The following is a 13899-nucleotide window of genomic DNA, read 5'->3' on the forward strand; positions in this document are numbered from 1 at the left end:
TCACTTCTCGAGCAGCCAAGATTTCTCACAAACATGGCTTTGTTCGATGAAACATGTGAAAACAGGCAAAAACAATAATGTGAAAATCTGGAGCCTTTTGGGAAAATCGTCTTTTTTTTTTTTTTTCCATGAATCAAATCCTAGTGACACCAAAACACCATAGTGACATAAGGGAGTAAGTCTGCACTAGTGGGTCCACTGTCCTTCACATCTTCACACTGACTCAAAGGTTGCTTGGCTCTGATCAGAACATCAACAAATCAGAGGATAAAAACAGATGACAAAGAGAAATATTTATCAGAATAACACTATCCAGATGTATTTCCCCCAAATCTTAAAGTTTGACATTAAAACAAACAATTCAGTTTCTTAATCTTTTACATGTTTTAAAGGCAATGGCATGACCATGTTTACTGGTCTCTCTAAGGAAACTGGCTCACTCAATAGTCTGTTATATCCATTGTTTACTATATACTGATGCTTTTCCAAAATCTGTGATGTAAAATATACCTCTCGGAGCATAAGCATCTCTTTAGGACCTACTAATCAGGAGATGCGAAGGATGATGACAGAGAATGTTTGTCATGAAAGCAGACTTGCATCTATGAGCCTGGAGAGTTTCAAGAAAACTGGTCATAATTGGCAGTGTCCTACTGGCTTTGGAGCTGCAGTGGACTCTTCTGGTGCCCTTCCATCTATCTAATTGCCACTATTTTCGACCAAGTGCCGACCTGCCCAATACCGGACCTGGAAAGGACAGTGGGACAGTTCACAAGACCATAAAAAGAAATTTGACATGTAGCTCCCACCACCCCCGCCCCCGCGACCCCACCCCCACCCCCCAACCCAGCCTCCAGTATCATTATTGTTGAGACAAAACGTAGAAAAAATGTGAATAATTTCTGCCCATGATTTATTTTTAGACAAGCCATTATGGTGTCTGAAATGAAAGATTTTCAGCAGAAGTGTAATGAGTTTCAAACGAAAACAGACTGTTTCCTCGTGAGAAGTCAGCCAGACAAACGAAATGGCCCACAGCAGAAGGCAAACACAATTTCCTTCAAATGAGATTATTAATCTGCACATGTCAATAAAAACCACTTTGCTGAGCACCAAAGCATTAAGATGCTGGTTTTGTTCCAGATGGAGAAGTGACAATGCAACTCATCCCGGGCACTGTGTCGTACTGCGCTTTGTCTGACGACGAACGAAACATCAGTGTGTACTTTGTGTGTGCAGAGTACAGGAATGTACAGCAGCTACACCTCGCCTAGTTACACAAATGGCCACTTAGGATGAAAAGTTACAGGATGACCGTTTACAGAGGCCCCTCTCATCTATACACATGCTGCCTACAGACATATAGTACATTTATTTGATGCTTTCCTCCAAAGCAACTTACAATATTAGGATAACAGTTATCACAAGCTTACTTACCCATTTATAGAGCCAGGTAATTTTACTGGAGCAATTTAGAGTAAGCACCTTACTCAAGGGTACTACAGTTGGAGGTGGGGATCAAACCTGCAACCTTTAGATCCACAGGCAGCAGCATTAACTACTACACTACCAGCTGTCCCTGCACATACCTGATATAAGACTGTCTACAGGGGTCCAGTGATTGAGATTCAAGTTGTAGCCATCAGCATCTTCAATGTTAAAACACAAAAACTAAGGTAATTAAATGTAAAATGAATAGCACATTTAAAATATTTCTGCTCACTGCTCATGGTTTTTACATCTCATAGTGATATGAGCATGAATTAACGTTCACGAGAAATAAACAGAACAAACATCCCTAAGTTCTTGTATTTAAAACCGGTTTTCAACCATTCGCTACAAAAAAAGCTTAAAGATTTTTACTCCAATAGTTTTACATGCAAGGTCCCATTGGCTGGAAACTTTCCATACTGATTCCATAGGGATGCGTATGTTTCAGAAATTCAGTGAAATGCTTTTTCTTTGTGCTCAATTCAAAACACACCCACGTACATAGAAACACACCCAAAACTGTGTCCTTCTCACAGTAATTACAACTCAAATGCATGACCAAAGAGAGTCACATCATTTTCATTATGGAGAATGAGTTCTTTTTGCCAGAATAGAAAAGTTTTTTGGAAAAGAAAAGTTGATGGAGTCCTGAGGGTCCATTCTGGCTCCAAAGTTGACACTGTAGGGAGAAAGAAAGAGAATATGAGAGAATGAGGGATAAGGCAGAGTCAGACTGTGAGTCAGACTGCCAAACAAGCATGTATGATGTTCATAAAAAATAACAGTACTGCATGGTAGTCATTGCCATCACAGACGCAAAGTCTTCAGGAACGGGAATAGACAGCACTAACACATGGCGCCTGCAGTCACTATTGCTCCTCCACCTGTAGGCCAAGTAAAGGGACGAAGTCAGAGATAGAATTTTGTCCAGGATGTTAACCAACTCTAAGCCTTGACTGAATAATGGTAGATGTTCCATCTGGACAGGAGAGGAAAACTGAGCTTTGAATCTGCTAGGATGGGTCTGGAGGAGGCTATCATTGGACATCCTGGTCAGGTACGAATGAAAGTGTGCAGCCATGATGGTTTTGACATTTCTGAACAATGTTAAAGGAATTGCGATGTCAAAAGCTACAACTTACATGATGTCTCAGTCCTTCCTGTGTCAGTATCCATTTCCTACCTGTGGAGTTTGGCTGAAATGATTTACACTGCAAAGTGCAGGCAGAGAACATTTCCACAATGTAGTATCACTTCTCAAAACCTAAACAGGCATGGAGACAGCGGTGTACATATTTACCAGAGAAGAGACAAAATGTAAAAACTTGCACAAAAAATTTAAACACACAGTGTGTTCATGAGATCAGTCAGAGGCCTGTTGCAATGCAAGTTGACAGCTAAATCAGTCCTGTCTTTAACCCCCATCATTTAACACACAAGAGCTGACAGGAGTCAACAAATTTAATTACACGCTTTCTGGAGAAAGTAGTGGAGATGAACTCCAAAGCGTTTTGAAGACTTTTGAAAGATCTGTATCAGAGGAGTGACTGCACTCAGTCTGACCGATTGCATGGATACTGCTAACTTGAGTGGTGAAACCTGAAAGGGCAACCAATCGTAGGCTACCGGTGAAATTTCCAAGGTGGAGTCAGTTTTGGCAGAGTGCATTCAAGCCTTATGTCTTAAAACAAGAAGAAGAAGAAGATGAAGAAGAGGAAGAGGATGAAGAAGAAGAAGAAGAGAAGGAGGAGGAAGAAGAAGAGAAAAAGAAGCTGAGTGTCGGAGAGAACAATGCTGAGGAAACACACTAATACAGTTTCTCTGCATGTCTATTTTCTCTTCTGCCAATAACTACCCATTGTTGTAATTTGCTCCAAATGTAATTTTGGTCTTGCTGATCACTCTGGATAAGCGCACAATCGGGGCACAATCTAAATTCAGGTAAATGTAGCATTTCCCTGCTGCCGAAGCTGACTGTTTGATAAAAAGCTGTAGATCTAATCTCTGTCTCTCCACTTTTCTCGGACTACAGCCAATTAACGCTTCGCGGCCGAGTCAGCAGTTCCACCAGTACCTTCTGAAGGTTAATTTGCCTGTAGACTGTGCTAGGAATCGGGATATGGGAGAAGTTTGGTGTTGAGAAAAATTCCTGATTTCTACTTTTCTCTCTGCCACAGTCACACCTTTCATGCCCACTTGGGAGACAATAAAGAATTGTTAAGTAAAGCCCATTAGACAGACCAGAAATCGATTACTGTAACTAATTGGTTTAAGAGTGGCCTGTCCAGGTTAGGTGGCTTCACGGGCTACTACTGTACTGCTTATGGTCTCCTGGTTCAGGACACAAAAAGACTATAAAAAGAACCAATCCGAACCGTAACGGTATGAAGACTGTTGTGTAAAGTATCAGTTCTCATGGCCATCTTGCAAAAACCGTTGTTTCTTGTTATTAATCCATTTTGTTAATGTTGCTTGACTTTTGTTACACGAGTCGAGGCAACAACCTCCTTGTTACAGGTTACCTATGTATTTCTACCCTCGTAGGTCCAGAAAGACATTCTGCTGGGGTTACATGTGCTGTACGTTTATATGAAAAATTTAATGGGTTCAGTGTATATAAAAATATGTATTTATATATACAAATATATATTTATGTATTAAATTAGAACTGTTGTTTCACAAACAATAAAATTATTGTACCCACATGGGCAGAAGTAATTAAAAGAAGGAAAACCGAGAAGCTACTTGAAAATGTTTGCAGAAGCCCTCTGTCTAATCCCCCCCAAAAAGAGCTGGGCACGTGTGGAGGTTCTTGCCATGCCAGGTGTTGCTCCAGTTAAATCTGAGACTTGCCAAGATCTCGTGTTCACTCCGGTTTCTGGACTTTAATAATGCAGCAGTTCCCAGAGCTTCTGGCCTGTCCTCCTGGCCAAAACGACTTCAGTAAGAGCTTTACTGCATCATGTGGCAGATGTGGAATCATTATTCTCTTTGCTCTAGGGCAGTGAGCCAAAGATTGTGTGTCTTTTCGAGCACGAATTTCAGCGTCTCAGTGTACATTTACACTTTAGTGTGTTTCGTGGCAGGGGGTGCAGTGGTGCAGTGGTGCAGTGGGTTGGACTGGGTCCTGCTCTTCAGGGGGTCTGGGGTTCAAGTCCCACTTGGGATGCCTTGCAATGGACTGGCCTCCCGTCTTGGGTGTGTCCCCTCCCCCTACGCCCTGTGTTGCCAGGTAGGCTCCGGTTCCCCGTGACCCTGTATGGGACAAGTAGTTCTGTGTGTGTGTGTGTCATGGCTGTGTGCATGGGGCTTTGTAAGCTCTACGATTGTGGTATCTGTGGGTGTCATCAGGTGTTTGTGTGTCTTTGCCTTTGTGGATGTTCCTTCTATGTATTTCTAAATGGCTACGTACATGACGAGAGTGTATGCTTGTGTGGTTTTTATTCAAAAATTGTATCTTCTAAATGTTAAAGCATAATAATAGATTTTAGGCTGCATTATTCTGTGTGTGTAAGTCAGAGTGTGTTATTATATCGTTTTGCCTGTATTCCGTTAACATCCCCAACTCCAGCTCTGCATCACAGCTCTCCAGATATGAGGAAAACAGCATATGCAGACATCCGGGTTTCCACTCTTCAAAATTCAGCACAACTCCAGTTTCAGCAGTCTTTCTCACCTTGTCTCTTTGTTTTAGCAGCAAAACAGGGCAAGGTTTGAACCCTTAGGCTGCTGTGGAAGTTGAGAAGAACCCCCTGGGTCCGTCTGTAGTTGAGTGGACGTGAATGATGGTGAGTTAAGGTGACTGAGTGAGGAGTGAGGAGGGCTGAACTGTCACTCAGAGCCCTCTGCCATGTCTCATCTGTCTTGTGTCTGTCCTGGCAAACTAGGCTGCCAAAATCTTAGCGTAGTTTCAGTGCAGCTGTTTTCACAAGAGCTAAACCACTGAAAATTAAAATAATGGTGTTACAAAAACCATGTAAACGTTACCGGGCGCTCTCTTCTTGTCTTGAGATCGTGTCAAAGCAGTGATATCGTTGGTCCACGTGACAGCGGGGAACGGGAAGCACGTCATCACAGCAAGAGCCACCTTCAGGAGGAAGGTGGGGTGGGTTTACCTCTGCAATCTAAATTTCAATTACCACACAAGATGTATTTTTGACATCAAATGTGTGCTGATGAGGTTGCATAGTTGGGGCACAAGTGGCTGCTCAATGTGATTATTTCATTACCCAAAATCCGCTTATGGCGGTGGTCAGAGATTATGGCAAACTGCAATTATGGGTACAGTCAAAGTCCAGATAACAGATGCAGCAATTGAGTTTGTGCTGCATCTTGAATGTCAAGTTTGTCATTATAAAGCCATAGAGAAATGAGATGAAGTTTACATTCAGTATGTGACACTTGGGACCAGAAGTGGCTTTTTGACCTAGGAAGACTGTGATTAATGATGTTGAAGGAGCCTATAGTGAGGCTGTAGTGATGGATAAACCCCGCTGCCCTCTGATAGACTGATGTCCTTTCCATCCACAGTTTGTGAAGCTCTATCACCCCACCAAAACTGGAACAGGCCATGATTACATGACCCATTTTTGCATTTATGTATCCATAACCCTGAAAGTAGGAGTGACACCCAAATCATTTTTTTTACTGACTCTTCAGGATTTCAAGAGAACTAGAAGAAGACAAAGAAGGTGGCAGTGTTACTGTGCTTTGCAAGTAAGTGATATTATTCCACGAAACTATGATGTTATCTGATGAGTATAAAATGTCAGGTTGAAAATAAAAATAGTGGCTGGTTTTTGGTTGTACCATCATCTATTTGTGATATGCCATGGCCCCAAAAACAGCAGCAACATTTTCTCCAGGATGACAAATCTAAAACTCCTTTAAACCAAAATTCAAAGATTCCAAGATTCCATAATAGCAAAGAGGAAAGTCAGAATTTGATCACTGCTATATTTCAGCCCAAAAACTGATTGGAATTAAAAAAAAGCATTAAAATGAATGAACGAACAAATGTAATTTTTTCATTTTCATTTAGAAGAAAATTTACTTTGGTTGCAGTAGTATACCATGCACAACATACAAATTGTACATACATAGATGACAAATGCACACACACACACACACACACACACACACACACACACACACACACACACACACACAACCAAACACATGAATAATTGGAAAAGTTTAAAAGTAAAACTCAGCAGCCAGGACTTGGGAAAAGGTTGGAAAGGGGGGTTTGGACTCAACAAACACTTGTCAGCCATCTCCAAAAATCACAGACAAAATGAATGAGAAGAGTTCTGCTCTCCACAGAAAACAGACGTGGGTCCAGGGGCTTTCCAAGAGCCATTGAGTTCAGTGGCAACATGTGACACAGTTAGCAGGGATTCCTCTCCAAGGTGATGCAATGGTGACCACAGGCGAGAGTGGTTGCCGTCCAGAAAAGTAACCAGTTCCAGAGAATCTTAAGTCAGCGGCACTCTGCCAGGAGATTTATGGGTTCAGGGGGGAGAAGTCGCTGCAGACCATCAGATCTCTTTCTCACTGCTCGGGTCTCTAGAGGAGAACACTCTTATTATACAGTATGTCTGATGCTTAAGGCAAGGTAACGCACTAAAAAAAGTGAAAAAAGTTGTCCACATTCCTTCACCATCAACCACATGATATTACCTTTACGTTACATTATTCATTTCCTGCAGCTAAGAGTAAATGTAAGTGCATTTCACCAGCAGCCAGAGAGATGCAGACACACAATTTTTGAAGTTTAGATGATTAATCCAATGCCAAAACTTTGGCCAGTTTACATGAGTATCACACACACACACACACACACACACACACACACACACTTTCGGAACCGCTTGTCCCATATGGGGTCGCGAGCCTACCCGGTAACACAGGGTGTAAGGCCGGAGGGGGAGGGGACACACCCAGGACAGGATGCCAGTCCACCGCAAGGCACCCCAAGCGAGACTCAAACCCCAGACCCACTGGAGAGCAGGACCTGGTCCAACCCACTGCGCCACTGCGCCACCATGCCCCCCTACATGAGTAGCTTCATATAGAACTGATTAGATATATATCAGGAGTGAATATGAAACAGATGTGTTTTCAGACTCTTCTTCAATTTTGAAACAAATTCAGCAGTTCTGCGTGAGAGAGAGATCACAGAACCAAGAACCTTCGGGCATTTGATTTTGGACCTTGTGTGTGTGGGACCATTAAACAGCGAAAAATGAAGAAGTGTAGCAGAGACTGATCAAGTCTTGAAAGTATCAGGGAATAGATCCAATGATGGTCTTGCAGCCTGTATCCAAAGTCTTGAACTTGAGATGGGCAGCAACAGGAAGCCAATGGAGAGGGACAAGGAGGGAAGATATATGGGAACACTTTGGTCGGTGAAATATAACATGCGCAGCTGTGTTTTGTATGAGCTGGAGGAGCTTGATAGCAGAAGGCAGATCCAGACAGGAAGGAGCTTTAGTCGTCCAGGCGGGACTACTGCAATTTCCTCCTGTTACAAACACGTATTAATTTCCCTTGCAGAAAATATGTCCTTATGACGTTGCACAGCTCACTCATTTTGCCCTTTTTAACACCTGGCCTTTTTACAAAATTTTGTTTGGTCAAAGTTAACAGCAGGGAAGAAAACCTGTGGACATTTCATCACAGCACAACAGCTCCATGACCTGTTCTCCACGTACAGTGCATGAAGGCCGGGCAAAGTCAAAATTCTGTAACAATGTGACAGTAAATCATAATATGTTAAAACTGTGTGGTGAAGCTGCAAGGCATTGTTGGAAGGTGATATTACAATCTGGACTCAGCTGATGATGTTTAGCTGAACCCCACCTCTTGCCAAAACCCTATTTCCTGCCCACACCCCCCACCCCTCACACAAGCCAAATCATGGGGGAGAGCTCTGGTGTCACAGTGCTGGGTGGGGTGACCAGCCTCAATGTGAGCTTCTTTTGAACAAAATAGCACAAGTAACACTGGAAAAAAGGAGCAAAGGGGAGCCTGACAGAGAGGGGAAAAAAAAAAAAAAAAAAGTAGTTCATAGCAAAGGAAACAAGAAACCAAGGACAAGAAAAGAGAAAGTGAGAAGCAGTAAGAAGAGGCGCAGGGACAAAAAAAGAGACATGAAAGGAGGATGGAGAGAGACGGAAAGTGTATGACAGCAAGAGAAGGAGAGTCAAAGAATTTGGTCAATGTTCATTGCTAATAAAAATACAAACAGGTCCCTACTAATTTTGGAAATATCTAAAACATATTGGCTGCTGCTCATCACCACAAATCTGTGGAACTTCAGGAGTTTTACAAAGTCCCTACTGTGCCAGTACTCAAATACACACCAGTATTTTACAATGGCAGGACCTACACAACATACATTTATTTCTAAAACATTGTAACATATGAAAAGGCACATGCTATTTGGCCCTGAAAAGACTGACCACAGCAAATGACGAAAAGTGGAGAACCGCCCTAACAAAGTACAGACTTGGTGAAAACTGTCCTGCCAGAGACTGGTCAACGCAGGAGAATCTCGTCAGAAGGAAAAGTCCGTTCCAACACTGCAGCCACATTGAAACAGACACAGATTTTCTCGCAACCTGTGATTGCGACAAAAATACACAGCTCTGTGTTTTTCAGCTAAAATAAGCAAAATTCACCCTTGATTTGACCACAGCCAGGACGCAGAAAAGCTGAACTAGAGCAGAGAAAGCTGCGGATTTTAATTTGCAACACGTTTTGGTCTGCAGTTCAACAACTACATTTGGAAAACACAATATGCACAAGTGGAACTTCTGTGTCGTGCTAACCAAGCCTTCGGAAACCCAGACGACGATGAGAAAGAGAACGTTGAAGAAGGTAAATCCACTAACTGTATAGCACTGCAGGAGGTCTCCGACCCTTGACCTTCCACCCTGTGGTCCTTTCCCTGTGTGCCTTTGCCTCTTTAGTTGTCAAATACATTCATGTTCCTCCCTCAGCACGACCTGCTGTCCCTACTGTAGTAGATCACAGTAAAGTGGGTATTCTCATGGCTGGAGAACTCTTTCCTGAAAAATCCACCGTACATTCAAAAACAGAGACGGAGCAGTTTAACTTCTCGCTGTACTCTCGCTGCCAAATGCGGTAATGGCATGTGAGAAACCCCGAGCCTCGCTTGAAAAGGGGCACATGATGCTGGATTGCGACCGCTGTGCTCTCATCCTGTCTGAGAAGCCCCAGGGAGGCATTCTCCTTCACAGATGGCTAATGTGCATGAAAGCCCCACAGACACACGGTCCATTCAGCGTTCAAGCTCGGCAATAATGAACTCACCATGGAGCCCCAGAGAAGCAAACATTCTGAGTGCATTTACAGCTCAAGTACTTTCTCTTTTACCCCTTTATACAAATAAGAGCCAAGAAGAGAGACGTAAGAATGACACTCATTTGGAAGAGCTGCGGATGTAGGTGTGGAAAGGTCAATAGATGGTTTCAGAGTGAAGAACCTGGTTAAAAGCAAATGGTTTTATACATCCCGTAGGTCAAAGTGTTTGGGAATTTTCATTTTTATTCTGTTTAGTTGCTTTTTTTGCACAGTGCTAAAAACATTTTGAGGCATATATTTTGGCCATTTTAAATTACTTTTGTTCCCAGGTGATCTGCAGTAGCATTATTAAATATTTTCAAACCTTGATAAACGCTGACCACATGTTCATGTGGCTGCAAACACGGGGCTTGAGAATGGGCCAGACCAGCTCCATAAAACAGCTCTGGTCATCCATGACAGAAGTGCAAAACAGTCTCGCTAAGACCAGTGATGAAGTCAAGGTTGACCCTGCATGAGACAGCTAGGATACAGATCAAGTCTGTGGCAACAACCACGATCCCAGTATGCCGTTTGGACCATAGTCTGACCGAACACGAACAGTGTCCGACGATAGATGTGGGGGCTGAGACCCTTCCAGGACCGTTAGGTGTGCAACGTGTTCCATGGATTTACAGCACCCCATCTGAGTGAAACCAAGACCTATTCCAGGCTGACATCGTTTAATTTTGATTTTAAGTTCAGTAAAGACCTCTGGTTCCTGCCCTCTGGTAGCTCTGGGGTTCAAATCCTACTTGGGGTGCCTTGTGACAGACTGGCGTCCCGTCCTGGGTGTGTCCCCTCCCCCTCCAGCCTTGCGCCCTGTGTTGTCGGGTTACCTCGCTTGGGATGAGCGGTTTCAGACAGTGTGTGTGAGTAAACACCTTCAGGATAATTCCTTTTTTAAGACAAAATTTAAACTGCAAATGAATAATCTTGAGGCTAAGCCAGAATGCCCATCACTACACGGCTCATACAGGCCTCTGCCTGCTATAACAAAAGAAACCTAAAACTGTTTTTGCATTATTTATTGTCATTTGAGATGGAACAGGTAGCAAACTAGCAATCAGGACTGACGGCACTATTGCACCCAAAGTCCTCATTCATACCCTGTTGCCTAAGTAATCGATAACACAAGGATCAGCCTAGAACACTGTGGCATTTCTGATTTTCTACGGAACCTCATCAATTCACAATAGAATGGCTATAAAATTTCACTTTCTCCTTAGAGGTCTTACTCTGTGGTGCTTTTCCATTCTGCCTGAACTCCAGCAGTTCCCGCTTGACTCATATTGGCACCACCCTACCTGCACTCTTTGCCAGATAATCCTATGAACTTCCTCACTCGCTTTGCTTTCTGCTGCCGTCTCCACTGCCCCTGCTGAACCCACCATGCCACTGGCATCCGTGGCTCGCTCGTAGCTCCATTCTTGATTCCCTGAGCAGATCTTCAGATCCATTCCCTGAGTTTCCCTTCTTTAGTGCTGCTTGTTCATGTATCCTGCCTGTCGCTTTCTTTAGGCAACTTCTCCTGCAAGGCATTCCTTATTTTTCAATGCCGGAGGTGGCAGCTCTAGTGTCACGGCCCTTGTGTGCACATTGGGCCAAATACTGTATTTTTAATTAGCCTAAGTCCAGTCTTGCCTTTCCTGCCCTTGCCACCCTGTTCTGTACTGGATGGCTCATTTCAGCCTGGTACATTGTCTACTACTTTTCGCCTGTTATATAGCTTCAGTTAATGCTTGCCAACACCGCTGTCTAGTTAGCGCTCCGGTTCTTTATTGTCACTGCCGTTCAGCTCACCCACAAGTTCATTGTTTGTAAGTGTAGTCATTCAATTTGGGTCTTCATTCTATTCAGCCTGTTCCCTGTTTCTAAGTTAGCGCACTCATCACTCCAACTCTATTTCCATTTTCTTGGCCGCTTAGTCCTTCTAGGGTCGCGGTAGCAATAGGGAGAGCAGAGAAGCCCAGACATCCCTGTCCCTCGCAACTTCCTCCAGCTCAAACTGGGGGATCCCCAGCTGCTACCAGGCCAGCTGGGAGATATAATTGCTCCAGAGGGTCCTGGGCCAACCTCAGGGCCTTGTCCCAGTTGGCCGTGCCTGGGATACCTCCAAAGGCAGGAGCCCAGGAGGCATCCTTACCAGATGCCCGAACCACCTCAACTGGCTCCTCTCAATGCGGAGGAGTAGCGGCTCTACTCCGGGTTCCTCCCAGATGACTGAATTCCTAACCCTGTCACCTAGAGTGAGTCCCACCACCCTGCAGAGAGAACTCAGAGTTCACTGGAACTCTTAGATGTTTAATGTGTGTTTTTATGTTCCATCCTGCTATCTTGTCTATTCTGTAGTTTATCGACTGCACCTCAGTCTAGTCCCTCGTTCAATGCTGACACCCCTGTACTCGAATCACAACCTTGTTTATTGTCAGTGCCATTTCTTTGCTATATCTCCAAGCTCGCTGGCTCCATTCAGTGTACTTTAACTAATCTGCCTTCAATGTCTCTCATCTCCAGGTGAAGCCCTGGCTCACCGCTAATGTGGTCAATAAGTTCATGTCACTTCTGGTATCCACCTCGAGCTGCTGTTCAGCGTGACCACATGGCCTACCTAGGTCATAGGTCATCCGCCTTTATTGCTGCTGTGTGCCCCTTCCATCCATCCATCCATTTTCTTGCCTGCTTGTCCTTCAAGGGTCACGGTGGCAATAGGGAGAGCAGAGGCTGAGACGTCCCTGTCCCTCGCAGCTTCCTCCAGCTCAACCCAGGGGGTTCCCCAGCCGCACCCAGGCCAACTGGGAGAAATAATCTCTCCAGCGGGTCCTAGGCTGACCTCGGGGCCTCATCCCAGTTGGCCGTGCCTGGTATACCTCCAAAGGGAGGCACCTGTGTCGTAATTCAACACAGAATTTACTCAAACTTGCTTGACGGCGGGTGTGAGTCCTCCAGTGGACACCAAGCCTATATGGAAAAGACCCATTTGAGTATCTACTCAAATGCATCACCAGTGTATTTATAACTGCTGAAATGTCATTCAGAGCAGGAGGCCAGCCTGCTGCTCTTGCCAATTACTTTTGACCTATGAAAATTATTCAGACACCGAGTGCTTTTGTCATGTTTTTATTGTCTCTTTTTCATTAGAAAGAGTCAGTTAATTAACAGGGTTATGAGATTCCCTCGATGAGAAGCAGCACACAGCGGACATGTAAAAGTTTTACTGGTAATTCCTGCACAACAATTACAGAGGCAAATCAGAAACATAAGATGCTGACAAATGTGAATGATCATTCCAGAACAATTGTCAGATGTTCTGAGTCATCAGGTCCTTTTAAGAGAAGTTACATAAAAGCCGCTGCTGTCAAAATTCATTTATCACAAGCTATACAATGTAAAGCACAAGACAGAATAAATAAGATCTTACTGAAAAATACTGCCTTTGTTTTTGTCTTATTTAAACTGGCCCTTATTTTACTGTAAACTGTTGTTGGCAGTGTGTATTCAATGGCAATATAATGAAAGAGTCAATGCATTTGTTGTCCCTCTGGACTTAATGAGCAATTGGCTCTCAACTCTGAGCTCAGGAAGAATCATCTAAATTGTCAGTCCATAAAGCCTTAGCCTCCTCCCTCGCCTTGAGTTAAGAGTCCCATGTGGAAAAAAAAGGTCTTGTTAGCTAATGAATCACCCCATATTATCTGAAGTCCTCTTCTTTAAAATAAAAAAACAACATGCGCAAACAATATAACAGTAGTACCCCACAAGAGTACTTTAGTCTTTAATGTAATTCATAGTGAAATGCTGTGTGATGTTTGTAACTGTACATGTTGCCTATTGACAGAAAGAGGCGGAAATAATAATAATTTAAATAATTTATTAACTGTGCAGGTGAAGGTAGTTTAGCAAAAGCACAAGCGTCTCTAGAGCTAGTTTGACACTCACCTTAGGACAACGTACCAGGCCACCTGGTAACTCAGTGGTTACAGCTGCTACCTTTGGACCCAAAAGTTGCTGGTTTAAATCCCCCCTTCACTTCTAGTA

The sequence above is a fragment of the Scleropages formosus genome, chromosome 19, assembly GCF_900964775.1.
Source record: "Scleropages formosus chromosome 19, fSclFor1.1, whole genome shotgun sequence".
Classification (NCBI taxonomy): Eukaryota; Metazoa; Chordata; class Actinopteri; order Osteoglossiformes; family Osteoglossidae; genus Scleropages; species Scleropages formosus.